At 36.4% G+C, this 16,205-nt stretch overlaps 2 long non-coding RNA genes across 3 annotated transcripts in view; both read right to left on the bottom strand.

The window, feature by feature from the left end:
- Positions 1 to 8,580: 8,580 nt before the first annotated feature.
- Positions 8,581 to 11,780, bottom strand: LOC128850999 (uncharacterized). The gene is made up of 3 exons (XR_008448279.1): positions 11,655 to 11,780; positions 10,611 to 10,759; positions 8,581 to 8,832 (listed from the first exon to the last, which is right to left on the bottom strand). It is a non-coding gene; the product is annotated as an uncharacterized LOC128850999 (long non-coding RNA).
- Positions 11,781 to 14,338: 2,558 nt separating this feature from the next.
- LOC128854231 (uncharacterized) overlaps positions 14,339 to 16,205 on the bottom strand; it is a 50,604-nt gene continuing 48,737 nt past the window's right edge. For both annotated transcript variants that reach the window (XR_008453208.1, XR_008453209.1), the window contains one exon: positions 14,339 to 15,274. This is a non-coding gene — a long non-coding RNA (uncharacterized LOC128854231). The remainder of the gene's footprint in view (positions 15,275 to 16,205) is intronic.

The following is a 16,205-nucleotide window of genomic DNA, read 5'->3' as shown; positions in this document are numbered from 1 at the left end:
CAAGCCAAAAACCATTCCAGATGAATGATATCAGGAGAAGCGGTCAACAGCATGCCTTGGCTTACTTCCACTTCCTCAGAGTTCAAGAAAATACAAAGGTGAAAGAAAAATGGAGAGACATGTTAAGTATTGATAATTATAAAAATGCTGAATCCTGTCTAGATCTGTCTAGATCCTGTCTAGATCTTGAAGACAATTTTCGTATTAGAGTTCCGTGATTACCTGTGGGTCAGGTGTGGCAGAGAAGTGCCTGTAGAGGTGATGCTAGATTCTAATACCCCTCAGGGAAACTGTTTGCTATTTCTGAAGTAAAGTGGAAAGCACTTGGTGTTCTCTTGGATAGAAAGAGCAATCTATTTGTGGCATTTGCTCCCATCTGAAAGAGTGACTTGATTACTAAATCTTTCCAAACTCAGCTGTATGAAGAGCTGCTCCTGTTAACTTCATGTGGATGTACCGTCTCGCGCACACACTGCTGCAGAAGTGATGAGCAGGTGAATGTGCCACTTTCAATGACAGATGGCCTCTGAGCTGAAGGATCTGAAATACACTCCATTGTGGCAATTTATGTAACACACCCACAGTGGTGCTGCGCTGGAAAGAAAAGATTTAAATGTTAGTATGACAACTCTGTCTAAGCTCTTTTATGCATCATCAGATCTCCACTTGCAGCCAAAGCTAAACATAGTAAGATTAGCTAAATTCTCTAACATGTTTTGGAGCTGTCATCATGTAGAATAATTGCAAGAACTGGTGTTTAAGAAAACATGAACAATCATCTCTGACTCTACCTTCAGCCACCCCCATCTTCCAAAGCAGTCTTATACTCAGACTGGAAAAACAGGACTACTAGAATTGGAAACAAACAAACAGACAACAAAAAACCCAGAAGGCATCTCAGGTCTTACATGCCCACATTGCACAGTGTGTATCCAAGTACCTAAAAACAGTGCCTTCACAGTTGAGATTGCATTGCCTGAGAAGTGTAGAAACCAGATGGAGTCTATGGGTCACCTTAAAATGAAAGAGACTTCACCTGCAAAGAATCTATAGACATTCTATTGGTCTTCTCTGCTGAAGTAAAGTGGTATTGCTTTCAATTTATTCACACATACTTAGTATTTAGAATTGAGAAGGCATCATCAGGTTTTTTTCTAAAGAAAAAAAAAAAAACTTTCTTCTGCTAAAGATATGGAAAGACCCATTTATTATGCCTTCTTCATTGAGTTGCTGCCACATTTATTAAATATGTCAGGCAAAGTAAAGAGGTGAAATAGCAAAGTTTTGCATGGGCTAATAAAGTTCAAAGTGGAAACATAGTCATTTCCAAACTGATTTTGATTAAACCAAATCACAGAAAGCAAGCATCGTGCTAAAATTTACTTGCCACCTCCTTAGGGCTGCTGTCACTGCTTCTCTTGCCTCCCTTTTACATTTGTCAGGAGAGAAAAATAACCATAGATTAGGATGTATAAAGGCCATAGTAAACCGAGAGTACTTGAAAGTTTATGATTCTATCATGCTAAAAGGCAAATTAACATAATTTAAGACAAAGATAGTTTTACTTTTCTCACATACTTTTCCTTTTTTTTTAATGACACCTGCTCTACTTCCTTTCCTGCCAAAGAAGGCAGCAAAGTACTGAAAACATAATCAAAGCCTTGAGGGAATTCAAGCAACTGGCCTGCCTAGTCAATGTTCATGGAGTTTGTAAAATAAACGGAGTCGATTGTTGATATCAGGAGGTAGAGGGTTCTTCCATAGCTACAGAGAGGATGCCCCCTATTTTGGTCAGAGTTAATACAGAGTAAAAGGGAGCGACACTGGCCACTGGAAGGAGAGAAGGAATAGCATGACAGAGTCATGTCCCTATCTGAGTCAAGGTAAGACAGTATTTCCTTGAGACAACGAAGATTTCTCTTGGCCTAGACTTTGTGATGTTTTAACACCAAGGTTTAAAATGTGGTTCAAGGGAAGCCTAAATCTGATAGAACCTCACTCTCAAACTGTTGCTTATGCCTTTAAACCAGCAATGATTCAGGATCTTCTCTCAACATTATTTGAAGAAAGACTAAATGAGATTACTGTACTTCTATGCTGATACTTGTATATTATGAAGAGGATTAATGCCTCCATTTTATATTACATTTGCATTCTATATACTCATTCTATGATAATAATGTAATAAAAAGCTAGCATATAACTTGGGTGCATATCAGCAAAGTGTGCATCCTACTCTCAACATTCACTTCCCACATTAACATTGTTGCTAGACACTGAAAAGATTAACTACATAAGTGAAATATGCTCATTAGCCTTAAAATGATCATAACAGATCTACACCATATCTTCAAATTGCTTTTCAAAGCCTAGTTTCTATTTTTATAATCAATTTCTTAACTTAACTACATTCATCACTACAAAAACAAATGATGTAAGTCATACATACATTTTTGTCTCCTTGTGACAGACATTGATTGAGAAAGGAACAACTAATTTCAACCTCCAGTAAACAGCTGGTATCCTTAGATAAGAAAATCTCTGCACACGGCCAAGCTTCCAACATTGTGAAAAAATGATGCAGTAGAAAGAAAAAGGCAGCAGAAGTCCCAAGTGCTTACATGAGACGAAACAATTTATATCCAATATTCATAACATAACTTAATTATCAGATTCCTTTTTGCATTCTGTCACTAAAGTGCAACCACAGTTTCCTTTGGCATCATTGGATTTGTTCCTGGGAAAATAAAACACATCACAACAGGAAATATCTGACTTTTGATACAAGAAGATCAGAGAAGAACGGTTGAAGGATAAACTTATGCAATAATTAAGCTTTGATACACGACAGTTCACCATTCATGACTCATTCATAAGATCTGCATGTTCAAAGTCAAGCTCAATCCCACTACCGTTTTAGCAAGTACCTCAGGGTAGAACCGGAGTGTCTGATTGTCATTTTAGCATTAATGCTGTAAAAGCAATTCAAATGTGTTTCTCTGCTTAGAAATCTTATGACTGTATTTAATAAAATGTCTTTTATAAAATGATGACTTAGATATCAGATTGGGCAAATACATTAAACAAGGGCAAATAAAGACTAGAACTTGAATAGAGTTAATTATTGTTAAAGTCACATTCTGTCTGGTTCCTAGGGATGGCATATAAAAGGCCAAGCAACCAACTTGTAGTTACCATAAATACATTTCTTTCAAATTATATTAATGAGAAAAATATCATTTAGTAGTAAAGGAGTAGAAAATAAGATATTTCTTCATGAGTAAAAAACCCTTCCCCTTTTTGTAAGGACAAGAAAGAGAGGCAGGAGATGTTAAATGCCTTCCTTTAAATAAACAAACAAATAGACAACCAACAAAAAAGTACTTTTCATATCTTAAACTATACTAGCCCATCACAATCCTTCCTAATAAGGGAAAGAGTACTATAATCTCCTTATTGGCTCCCCCCTTACTCCAGGATGCCAGTTAAAAAGAAATAACCAAAGAAGCTGTTGTCCTTTTCATGCAGTGCACCATACTCTTGGCAAGCTAGACAGAAATAAAAAAGCACGCATGGTCCTCCTTCACTTAAGCACTCAAGACAGACAAAGTGGCCTTCAGATTCCATAATTAAAGAAGAAAAAGGCAATTGGCTTTCAGGCTATAAACTCTTGAAAGAGCAGCTAAGATATCAAAGAAGTAGGAAAAACTAAAGATCCAGATAAAGTAAATAATACTTAAAGTATTTTAAGTAGAAAGTAAAAAAAAAAAAAAAAAAAGGGAATAAAGAAAAATCATGTATATAGATAACTACCAAGAAAAATATTTCAAAATTATTTTGTTTTTTCTTTAACTCCTTGCTCCTTTCCATTAAATTTAATTTTATTTTATTATTAAGTAAGCATACAAACTTTTCAGAGATGGTAGATTGTTTCCTGCTTTAAAGAATAAAATTAAGCTATATACATCAACAATAATACATCACACCTCCAATATTTTCAGTCAACATTACTCAGACATAATTACAAACACGTTTTTGGTTATATTGTATCTCATGTCATTCTGGACGTGATTCTTTATTGCTATATGCTGAAATATGATAGATGCCAGTTCATATCGGCTGTTTGCAAGGTATGCTTTTCATAATCTTCAGTAAAAGATTCATTAGAGTCAGGGTCGGTTTGTGTGATAGGAACGGGAATCATGAGTTTGACTGTTGATGAATGTCTTTCCTCTAGGACTGTCCAGGAACACCCACACACATAAGGCAGCAGGAGGCAAAAGTAGCCTACTAATTCTTCCATTAATTAAGAAAAATAAAACAAACCACGATCTCCTTTTCTTTGGGTTACTTACAAAATAAGTGCTGACGTCACATACTGTAACTCCAAAAGGGACCAGGTGTTCTACTGACTGGGTGAAGAAATGACAAGAATTCTCCAAATGTTTTTTAAGAAGCCACGAGGAGATGGAAAGAAGGAGAAAGAGATTAAAGTCATATGGAGTCATAATTGTTCTTTACCTATGCAGTGAGCAGAGACCTTTAATCAGAAGCTGCCTTTACAGACTTCCTATGATGGTATACCAGTAGACTCACTTGGTCCAACACTTCATCTGGAAAATGCCTAACGCCCACTGCTCTTGTCCTGCACAAAGACCTAAAGGATGATATCAGACTGAAAAGCCACGACAAAGAAACTTATCCTTCATCTCCTATGCCTGATACAACCAGAAGCATCTGCTCACACTGTCTGCCAGTCTGTTCTGCAGACCTAGTAAAAACGTACAGCTGAAGAGACAGACTTAATTTCAAATGCATTAAATCATAGCCAGACTGCTATTTGGCATAATGAGACAGAGCTTGCCCATTCCTTTTCTGTTTATGTATAAAAATGCATCTATATCGCTTGTCATTAATTGGACTGACTAACCTTGAGGGTTTGCATTTTTGTTTCTGTTCTTTTTTAATGTGCATGTAGAATAAAAAAAATACTCCATGCTATGACACCGGGGAAGAGTTGTACAGGATGAGTTCTCCGGTTTGTTAAAATAGTACATAGTGGTTATATTGCCCATGATGGGCTGAACCGCTGTTTTACCCTGCTCCTTTCCAGCATATATAAAAGAATTGATTCATTGTTTTCAGAAACTGACATTTGTATGTCATTCCCATAAACATTTTAACACATGCTCCCCACAGTATTCAGGCCCTTGGAAGTATTTCATGACTGCTGTGACACTGCAGCTGGAAAGCTGAGCAAAGCTTCTTCCAGAACATTAGCTTTCTGAGGAACAGGAGAACATCACCTGTGAAGGCCATATCTGTCTAATATCCAACACTAGCCAATGGTTCAAAAATAATTTTCCTGAGGTGAACACAATGCATGCACAACATTGTCAAAAACAAAATTATAATAATCATGTATAAGGACATAGGCCTCTGCATTCCTTAATGATCTTTATGAATGGGAATGGTTCTGGAAACCTCTTGTGTGGGAGAAAAGCTGCATCTCATGAATTAAGGAGGCCTTCACAGAGAAGATCATGTGTGTATGTAGGCCACAGTCAGGACTATATACACAGATCTATATGATACAGAGATACATACACACATACTGGCCTAGTGTTAAAGTTCCCCACAGTATCCACAGTCAACAAAACAGTCATCACATTGGGATGACTTGTCTATCTTTTCATTGAGACCTCCTCTTCTCAAATGGAAAAACACTTCAAGAATTTTAAAGCACACCAGGCAAAGCAAAGGAAGGAAAGTTGTAAATAAAGTGCTTACCATGAAACCGAAAGAGTTATAAGTAACTCAGTGTATAAGCACAACGGAAATGAGCACCAGTTGCCAAAGACATGCAAGCTGATATAGAGTGAAAAGGAAGAATTACTGCAAGAGAAAGTCAAGAAAAGGAGCTGTAACTTTCTGCTGAGGTTTCTTCTTTCCCCTTACTCTGCGTGTGTGTGGTGGAGGATTAGGCAAGGCTGACTGAAAAAAAATTTTAAATTATATTGTATTACCTGCAGAATCTGTTGGGTAGAAAGTAGTCTGATTTGAGTTTATAATCCCTGGAGACATGCATTTAAATTCAAGCCAAAGGTTATTCCCTTGGCTTCAAAGTTTTCCATTGCTACATTTGAAAGGAGGAAGTTTTGACAACTGAAATATAGATCTTCGAGAAAAGAATAAAAAGACAGTGAATAAATGTCTCTGAATAAAACACCGCAGGGGTCCAACTCACAGAGTGAAAGATACCCAAATAACAATTCTAGACCTGTGCTTTTCTAATATTTTGTTTCTTTTCTTGCTGAAAAAGGTATCCTCTTTAAAAAGGGAAATTCACCACCTTTAGCTCAGTTTTAGGAAATTAAATGGACCACCTTAATAATATTGGAAGAGCCAAAAGCAACCATCCCACCTGGTGAACTTGGCGGATGAAGAGTCCCGAAGGCACATTTTTTAACTGCTTGATCTTCATTTCGCCAATCTGCTTTGATCCTTTGGAATTACTTTGTTGAAATATATCCTTTCTATGAGTAATATTAATACATGTTACATCACAGTCTATTTGCTATTCATTTTCCAATGGAAACAAAGAAGAAAAATGCTTCTCTCTCCTTTCTTCCTCACATTACTTAAAAAAAAATAAATAAATCAACAAATGTATGTCTCCTCCTCACTGATCAGCTACTGTTGGCCTTCACATCCATGAGGGAAGGAAGCAAGGTCTCCTAATTATTCATTCTTCATATGTTAAGCAGCACAGTTTCTGAACTCCTACAGAAAAAAAAAACCCAAACTCCTACAGAACAGTTGACAAAAGAAAGGTGAAATATTAAGGCTGTGTATTTAAGTTCATGAAGCTTAAGACAAGAAGAGAAAATTATCTATTTCAGGGAGCAGTAGAAGTGTCAAGTACAGGATGGGAAGTTTTCTTCTGAAATCCAAGCAGAAGTTTTAGAGTTACAATAAGTCTATTACAAGACTTGAGAATCTTAAGGCATTATCAGAAATTGACTCTTCTCCAGCTCAGGTTTTCTTTCACCTATATTTTCCAATATCCCATATAAGGCATCAGCTCCTCCCTCTTCCTTGCATTAGTTGCCAAGAACAGAAGTGTCATCAGATCTGCAGTCCTCAGAACCAGACTTGCAATGCTGATGATAAGAAGTCTCACTGTGTGGGTTTTAAGGGTGGCCAATATAGTCAAGTGCTCTTTGGGAGAATCTCTCATTTGTGCCAATTCCATGTGCCCTGGTCCCATTCTCACACCACTTAGCAGCAGGGAATACAAAGACAGCCATTAAACTCTGTTTACATAGATGCACTGTCTCCACAGAGATAGGGTATTTCAGAGTCACGAGAGAGGTAGAGGTACTCCACAGCCTATCCCTCAACCCCTCCTGGGCGTTAGCTGTCTGTACTCAAATCTAGCACTAATAACAGTGCCGCTAGATAACCTTGGATTAGCTGCTGGGTGTGGGAGCTGCATTAATGCACCTCTGCCCCTCGGTGTGGGAGCTGCATTTAAGCTCTAGCATTTGGCCCTTTCCTACAAGGTAGGAAAGGTAGGTACACCTGTGACTTGCTGATCCTTAACCGCTGGTCTTGGCTTGATCTCACTCCTATCAGCCCTGGTCTTGCAGAGGTTCCTGACATTGGTGAGGGATATTCACCAGAAAGAGAAGCTACAACGAGAAGGAGACACAGCAGTAGAGGGCAGCACACTCAATGCTGAGGATACCTCTTCAGTCCTTAAAATTGCAGAAAAATCCAGAGAAGCACTTTTAACAACCCTGCTACATAAGCTACCTGCACTATCCAGCATAACTTATGAGCAGAAATACTCAGAGAGTAGTTGAACTACGTCATTTTTAATTTACAAATTTCAAGACTATAATTTCATTAAACACCTTGGCAAAGAATAGTTGTGACTAACACAAAAAGACTCTTGAACAGAAGGGTAAAGATAGGTGAGCTATGTCTGATGCAAGGGAGGAAGATAAGGCTGAGGTGAAGACCTGAGTGAAACACAGGATATGGAATGACTCAGCTGCTTATTTCCTTGCTTTTTTGTGTTTTGCGTTGGAGGGATACACAGTCTAGCACATTTCACTCATGCTTGATGACATTTTCGGATGTGCCGTTTTATATTTACATTTCAAAACCTATACACAGTTAAAATTAAGGTTACATCCATATCATTGACAATCGAGACTCAGGAAATGAAAATCTACTTCTATTAATTGAACTTTGCCAAGCTGTACATCCCATCCTTTAATCATTGCTGTATTAGCACTGTGTAGCTGTTGACAGTGTACAGAAGACAATGTATACCCTGAAAAAGGCTATTTCTTCCATGGAAAGCAAAACAAATGGCAATACAACAAGCAATAGAAACCTAAAAAAAAAAAAAAAAAAAAAAAATCTGTTTGTGTAAAGCAGCTGGGCTAGTTTCACCACAAGAACATTCATTTTTCCACCTCCCAACTCCAGAGTGTCAAAAAAATTTACTTTTATTAGAAAAACTAATCCAAAGGTTATAAGCTCTTCCAGTTTTATTTGTTTGTCTTCTATGACGCAGACAAGCATCACCACAGATGAGACTGCTAACCCCCAACTTCTGGCTCAAAAAAACATATAAACCCAGATATTTCCCCACTTCTTCTAAATAATTAAGATGGGGATTGCGATCAGAAAGAAAACACCTGCCTCTCCATACCTTTACAAAATGAAAGCCAAATACTGTGTTCTTTCTAAAAGGAGCTGAAGAACAAAGGGAGGCGACTTCTGTTCTTCCATAAGTTTCAGCTTTTTGCCGTATCACTAAAAGAAAGGAATGAGTGATTTAAAAACAAGTTATACTTTCAGTCTCCAAAGTGATTCTCACTTCCTATATCACACAATAAGGAAGCACTGGAGGTTACAATTTTAATGCTTTTTTAACACTGTTTCATAGCTAAACAGGCTTCTGCAGTCAATACCATCTTTCTGTTAGCCTGCTTACCACTCTCATTAATCACTTCCTGAACTGTTAGTTTTGCTGATGTTTAACTTGGGGGTGTAGGGGTTAAACAAACTGTTCCCATAGGTATTGTCCAAAGAGACTGTCGGTGAAGGGGAGAGACCTCCAACACCCACTCCTAAAGCGGGATAGACTGTGGTATGAATGTACATGCCAGCAAAGTCAATATGTGAAGGAGCTCAGGCACAAAATCTATGAAAAGTTTGAATCCTTGTATCTTTCTAAGGCTCCAAAGACAAGATTAAATCAGTAGCAGAGATTTCATTAGTACCAGTGCCCAAGGAACTAATTGCTTTTATTATTTTTGCAAGAGGTACAAAGAAGATATATGGTCTTCTTACACAGGAAATAACCGTGTTTATCACATGGTGAAAAAAGGGAAGTAAATGGTAAAATGGTGGTAATGTAAACAACTTTGTATTTTCATTGTATGTGCTGAAAGGAACTACATTTCATCATACTGTTGACTTTATAGTGGGTTTTCATTAAACAGCAAGAAAGGATATTGCCAGCCTATTCTCTCTTTCTTTCCAGTTCTGGTTTGCCAAAAAAGCAAAATGAAAAAAGAAAAGGCACTATTCATACATGTACAACTTAATAATAACCTTCTATGGATTGCATGGGGATTGCTGCCTGCATTAGTATAGAAGACTAAGGAGAATCCATAGCTAAACAAAAATTATTTTTAAAAAAAATATTGTTGCAAAGTATACAGATGAAACTACTTTGAAAGCATAAGAATCCCATGTTCTACATAAGAAGAGAAATATTTTTAGGTTTTATTATTTTAGCCCCTTATATTTCTTAACATTTCGTTGATTGTTAAAAGGAATGCTGTTGCCCCACCACTCATGTGGTAGCATATGGATCACACAGATTATTCTTTTTATCACAGAGGTAATGAATCATTCAAGGAGGTTAACATGTCCACACCTAAGTTTTGTGGACGTTGAAAAATGCCAAATTTGGGGGAAGATTTCAGTGATCCAATCTAATAGAGAGATTCTCACTTACATTTTTTCAACCAGCATGGAGCACCCTCCAAAGCTAAACAAAAACAGTATATATAGGAGTACCCCCAATGATGATTGATAGCATCTTCACCTAAATACAGTTGGAGGGTGGGATTTTTCAAGCTTAAGCTATAACTGCACTTGTACTATAGATCAAGAAATCTCATAGGAATCAAATCACACTTCCAAATGAAGAACAATATGGCCTGTCAACAAAAACAGACTTAAGAGAAATTACATAAGCACAAAATGTTGCAGAAAATGGAGACCTAAACTTAGAAAACAACCTTTTTTAACAAAAAATGGTGTCAATTCCATTTGGTCAGTTTTAAATGGTTCTGTGCAATACTATTCTCCTCTCTTTAGTGCCTGAAATTATTTCTGCTTTAAGTCATTGGAAGAAATTTGCTTAACGTATGACCACAACACACAGCACTGTTTTGTCTTCAAATAGCAGGAGAATAAATGGAGCTGAAATGCTGCAGAGCAGACACTGTGATTCCGTCAAGTTTATTAAACTTCTACAGTGAAGAACAGCCCTAAAGCACAGAGCAGAGCAATCTTACCAAGCATCATTTCTGAGGTGTGCTATTACTTTGCAAAACTGTGACTGTTCTCTGGTGAGCTCCACATCAGGCTGCTGCTGCCGCTGCTGCTCACGTCCACACTCCTGCACATGGTTCACATCAGCAGCTCCTCAGTTAGGGTCCACATGCTGTAAGACAGGGTGTACTTAGAAACAGGGTCACTGACACATGGGCTATCCAACCGCCACAGGTGAATCACAACCTAGAAATGCCTCATGAGCCCCTGAGAGGGAACTTTGGGAACTCCTGTACTGGTCATAAAAATGAAAAGAATAGTCAAGAGGGATGTGGGCCTAATGCTTCAGCAGCAGGTGATACACAGTTCCTCGATTACAAAATGCAAATAAGATGAAGGAGGGAAAAAAGCTCTGTAGAATATGACTCGTTTCCTCAGAAGGTTCACTCTATTTTTCTTAAACCATGTGTCTAAAAATTACAATATTTATGTTTGCAGCAATCCTGCCCCAACAATCTGTAAAAATGAAATTCAGTTTCTTATGTCCACCCTCCCCTTCACCGGCTTGATTTGGGTAGACTGATCTGCCTTACCCATATGGGACTACCCCAGTACAAACCTTGTCTTCCCTGGGAAGGAAAACCAAATCCATCAATAGCGATACACTTCAAAAGGCAACTCAAGTTACTGAGCAAAAGCACCTCCAACTCATAGCCCCTCAAAACTCCACATCATCATTTAGACATCATAACACTTTGGTTTTTCATTATGAAAGAAACCAATGCAGTATATATCATAGAATCATAGAATGGTTTGGGTTGGAAGGGACCTTAAAGATGATCTAGTTTCAACTTCCCTACCATGGGCAGGGACACTACATGTATGTCATAGTGGTCTCCAGATTGATGCCATGTAAGACAAGGAAGTTGCAGGACCATTACCTCCCAGGCACAAAGCATGTTACAAATGGTCAAGGACAGCCTTTCACCAACAGCTGTAACCTGACCCCAAAGACTGCTGAGATTACAGTAGCAAGGAAAGAGCAAGCAAGTTGTCCCAAAATTTACCTGGCTGACTGTGGAAGCAAAATTGAAGCAATCTCTGGAATGTTTTGAGATTGAGTCACCCCAAACAGAAGGATGTGGTAGCAATATGCTAATATGCTTATGTGCTAATACGACATTCCTCTTTCCTGTATGCAGAAGCACAGAATTAGAGGCATAAAGACATTGGAAAGCACCTGAAAAATACATTTTCTTCCTATAAAATATTTATGACTGATCTAATCTTATGTTAAATGTTTCTTAATAATGGCAAATATTGGAGGCATTATAGTCAGTCAATTGCTAGGCAATGTCAGGAAACTAAATGTTTAAAGTGTAGAAATTACCTTTAAGCTATTTCATTTTGAATGAAATTATAAAATAGAAGATGTTCTATTCATAATTTTACATAGGTTTTATTACAATAAACAATATGGTTCAGTTCATGTAACAAAGGTATCCTAGTTAGATCTCTCTTAAATAGTTAGAAGTTTATTAGTTAATGTATCCTGGATAAACCATTCCAGCTAATGCAGCTATCACAGCTAATGCTATGTTTTAATTCTTGCCAGTTGCTAGAGGAGTTATTTATATGCACAGCATGGAAGCTTATACTCATGCTTCTTTGACGGCACATGAAAATAAAGGACATTCACGTAAAGAGAGAGAGTTGAAAGTTAAAAATTTGAAGTCTCTGACTAACCTACGTTTTCAATAGTAAAAAAGACAAATAGATGGACATGACATGATAAATAAAAGATGTGCATTAGCATATCCGAGTTTTAATAGGCAATTTAATTTATACCTCCCAAGTAACAGACAAGAAGGGATACTTTGTTTTTTAAAACCAGCACATTACTTAGAAGACAGATTTTTTTTATTTAACTGTTATAATTTTCTACAAATTTTCTAATGCATGTTAAAACACTAGACACTCTTCCTTGACTTTTCTCTTTTCAAGGATGACTTTCCTTATGACAGAGATAAATTTGTCCAACTCCCTTCCTTCCAATCAACACAGTTTAAGTTAAACAAAATCAGTGAGGAAAAGAGGAGGAGGACAAGCGTTTTGGTTTAGAGAGTCACTGCCTATGTCAGAAATTCACAGATATCAAAATAAATTAAGACTCATGAATTATAGCTGAGCTCAGCTAGTCACTGTTCCCCACTCCCATCCCAAGAAGAAGCCTCAGTTCTCTTTAAAAACACTGATCTAAACACTAAATGTATTTCTACATTTCCTTATTATGATCACTGTATCTTTTTGTCTTCTTTAATACTGCTTTGACCTGATTTCTAAGAAATTAGGCTTAACGAGATCATGTTTTTTTCTAGGTACAGTTATTTTTTAACTGTTTGGCCAAGTTCCACCAAATTTGAGAGTAGGATAGTGATCTCAAGCCTCAATAGTACAAGAAATAGCTTCCTGTGACAAGCACAGTGAGCACACCTCAGAATACAAACCAACATCTCCCTAAATGTACAGTTTGCTGAAATCCAGCAGTAAGCCCTCTCAAAATATCTCAAAGAGAAGGTTTTGTGTTGAATTACTTTTATTTTCCTCTTATTCATCTTTTAAATGGAAAACAGCTTTACTGGAATTGTATCAATAAAGAGATGGTAAAAAAGTAGCTTTTCCACCACAATTTTAAAAACAAAAATTCACCTACACACCCTGACATCTCCATACAAGTTTCAGCATATTTGTCTTAGTTCATGATGTAAGTATTGTATCACAAATAATTGATAAATAGAAGTATTATATACATAAAAGTGTATTTTATGTACAAGAATACATGATATATTGAATGTATACATACATTGAATACATAAATACATATAAACACATATATAAATGTGTCAGTTGAAATATTTCATCTCTTATTAATAAAAAGATCTTCTGTTTGTACTATCATGTTACAGTTCAGCATTTCCAGAAACAATCAGATTTTTGAAACCACTGTGAAAGGAAGCTTAAATGTAACAAAAACCTAGAGAACTGTGATGTGTTCCTGGAAAAACTGAAAACAAAAAGCACACACCAAATGGTTTTTCTTTGTGAAAATAAACACATGTAGGTTTGATACACAGAAAAATCCTGGAATCTGAATAGTTCACAACATAAAATATACACAGGTAAATGTGATACATATAATTAAGTGCACACAAGCCAGAGACCCGGATAAATAAAGAAAAGCAAATTAGTCCTGTTCCTCACCACAGAAAGCCTTTACATTGCCACTCATCAGTTTTGGAAGCAAGCACTTTCTTTCCATTGTAAGAATCAGCTACTTTTCTGCATTGCCTTTAGATACAGCACAATAGTGTTAAGTTGTATCTACAGCTCTCTCAAACTATCATTGGCCTCAGGTAGCCAATTCCCCTCATCGCCTCTTGACATACTGTAATCTAAATCCATGTCCTCTCTATTTAATTACTGTCCATTAAAAATGGTGTATTCTCCCAGCTACTAGAGCTGGAAAGGAAAATACAAGCATATTTTCCACCAGTTTGAAGAAAACCCCGACAATAATTATGACAATAATATGAATGATATTTTATTTAGATACAAATTATGAATAAATACAACAATATAAAGATGTAAAACATCCAGACTACAATAGCTGAAGCAGCTGCATGACAAGATAGTTGGCTATCAAATTTCTCATCGATATTATTATTACTTAAAACTCATTGTCCTCCAAAGACTTCAAACTCCTATTCAAAGAAGTGACACCACTTTGTATATGTAGACTACAGAAATTTCAGTTTCTAAGATTTAGTATATACCTGAAGTATCTATTGATCAGCAAATCCATCTATTTTACACAATGCATTCTGATTATCCAATGGCTCCCTGAAAGACCTTGCAGATACACGAAGATTTTGTTTATTTGTTTCTTAGAGTTTATTCAAATATTTAATTTTTGAAATGAGAATATGAGGAGAGAGAATCTTAAAAAAATCTACATACTTCTAAAGACAGATGAGGAAAAAATCTTACATGAGTTATACAAAATATAAATTTCTTTAGAATAAGGCAAACAACATGACTAAATCCTTGGATTCAGAGCCCTTTTATGAGGAAACATGATTTGTTGCAAAATGAATAAAGAATAAAAGAGAATACACAAAAAAAAAAAAAGCATTTGCTTAGTGTTTAAATCACCTCTTCAACTTCCTCCTGTTAATTGCATAGTACAACACATTTAAAGAATGATAGGAGGTATCATCGCTTTTAGTATAGGAGGTTATAATTTAACAACACTACCACTCTGTTGAAATTCAAGAAATTTAATTCGTGATAGACCTAAATAAAAGATCTCTGCTTATGAAAATAGCATTAGCAAGCATACTACCCAATTATGAAACATGATTTAAATATTTTAGATAGTAGAGACCCAGGAATAGCAATACTGAGACAGAAAAAACAATCACTATGAAAAATATGATCTTTTCTTTTCCACCAAAAAAAAAAACCAGTCAGAAAATTATAAGATTTATTCTGTTAAAGCAAAATGAATGCGTGGTATAAGTATATTTACCCTTCTTTGGATAATCAATTTCTTCTTATTTTTCATCATATGAACAAGTCTAAAGCAATATTCCACCTTGATCCCTCTGCCTCTTTTGATCACTTTTTCCTAGACAGAAAAATAGCAGAAGTAATGAACCGAAAAAAAAATTACAGATCTCAAATTAAACACCAGAGACCTATTTAAAATAAAAAAGTTATCCATTTATCATTACAAATTTGGCAGTACTGTGCCAATATGGAGTAGAATTTCAAACCTTACGGTCAATGAAGCATAAAATAGATTGTCAGAAATACTATTTGAAATATGAATCCACTGAAAAAAAAATGATTGAAAAACCCAGGATAATTTAAAGAATCAAAATCAGCTGAATATACCTCTAGAAAGTCTCTGCATTCCTTTTCTTCACAGAAGCAATAAAAAGAAATAAAAAGCTACTCATTTATACATTTGAAAATGCTGTACATTTTTTGTCAGCCAAATCACTTCTTATCTTGAAATAATTTACTCTGTAATACAAATTAATAGCAAAATAGTAAGCTTTCCCTCACACTGAAGCCATCTTCTCAGAGAATTCAGGAGGCCCACTGCCATGAAGCCCATGGTGGACTAACCATGATGTTGTATGAACTAGAACATTACCACAGAAAACACAACTTCTTGCCATGAAAAGGCACACTGAAATTAAATTTTTCATGACTGTTACTCAAAATGGAATTAAAAGAGGGCTTTAAAAAAACCTGAAACATACGCCTTATGCTCCAGTTGAAAGGAATCATCTCTCAATAGAGATCTGAAATTTGGTCAGCCTGAATTCTACTCTTGCACGTTAAAGCTTATTAAGGATAAAGCCGGCTACACAGAGTTGTGATGATTCTCTTGCCAGCTTAACTGGCTTGGCTAAATGACCTCCTTAGGCCTACTTCCAGGGCACAAGGACAAAATTGTACCCCTCTCAGTTGCCATTTTGGCTAAGACAGTTTTGGCTTTGCCTACGCTGTTCCATGGCTGGGCTACTTTTTTTGCTTGCAATTGTCAT

This window comes from Cuculus canorus, chromosome 1 (assembly GCF_017976375.1).
Source record: "Cuculus canorus isolate bCucCan1 chromosome 1, bCucCan1.pri, whole genome shotgun sequence".
Lineage (NCBI taxonomy): Eukaryota > Metazoa > Chordata > Aves > Cuculiformes > Cuculidae > Cuculus > Cuculus canorus.
Note: the sequence above shows the minus strand (reverse complement) of the source record. Positions and strands in the feature narration are given on the sequence as shown.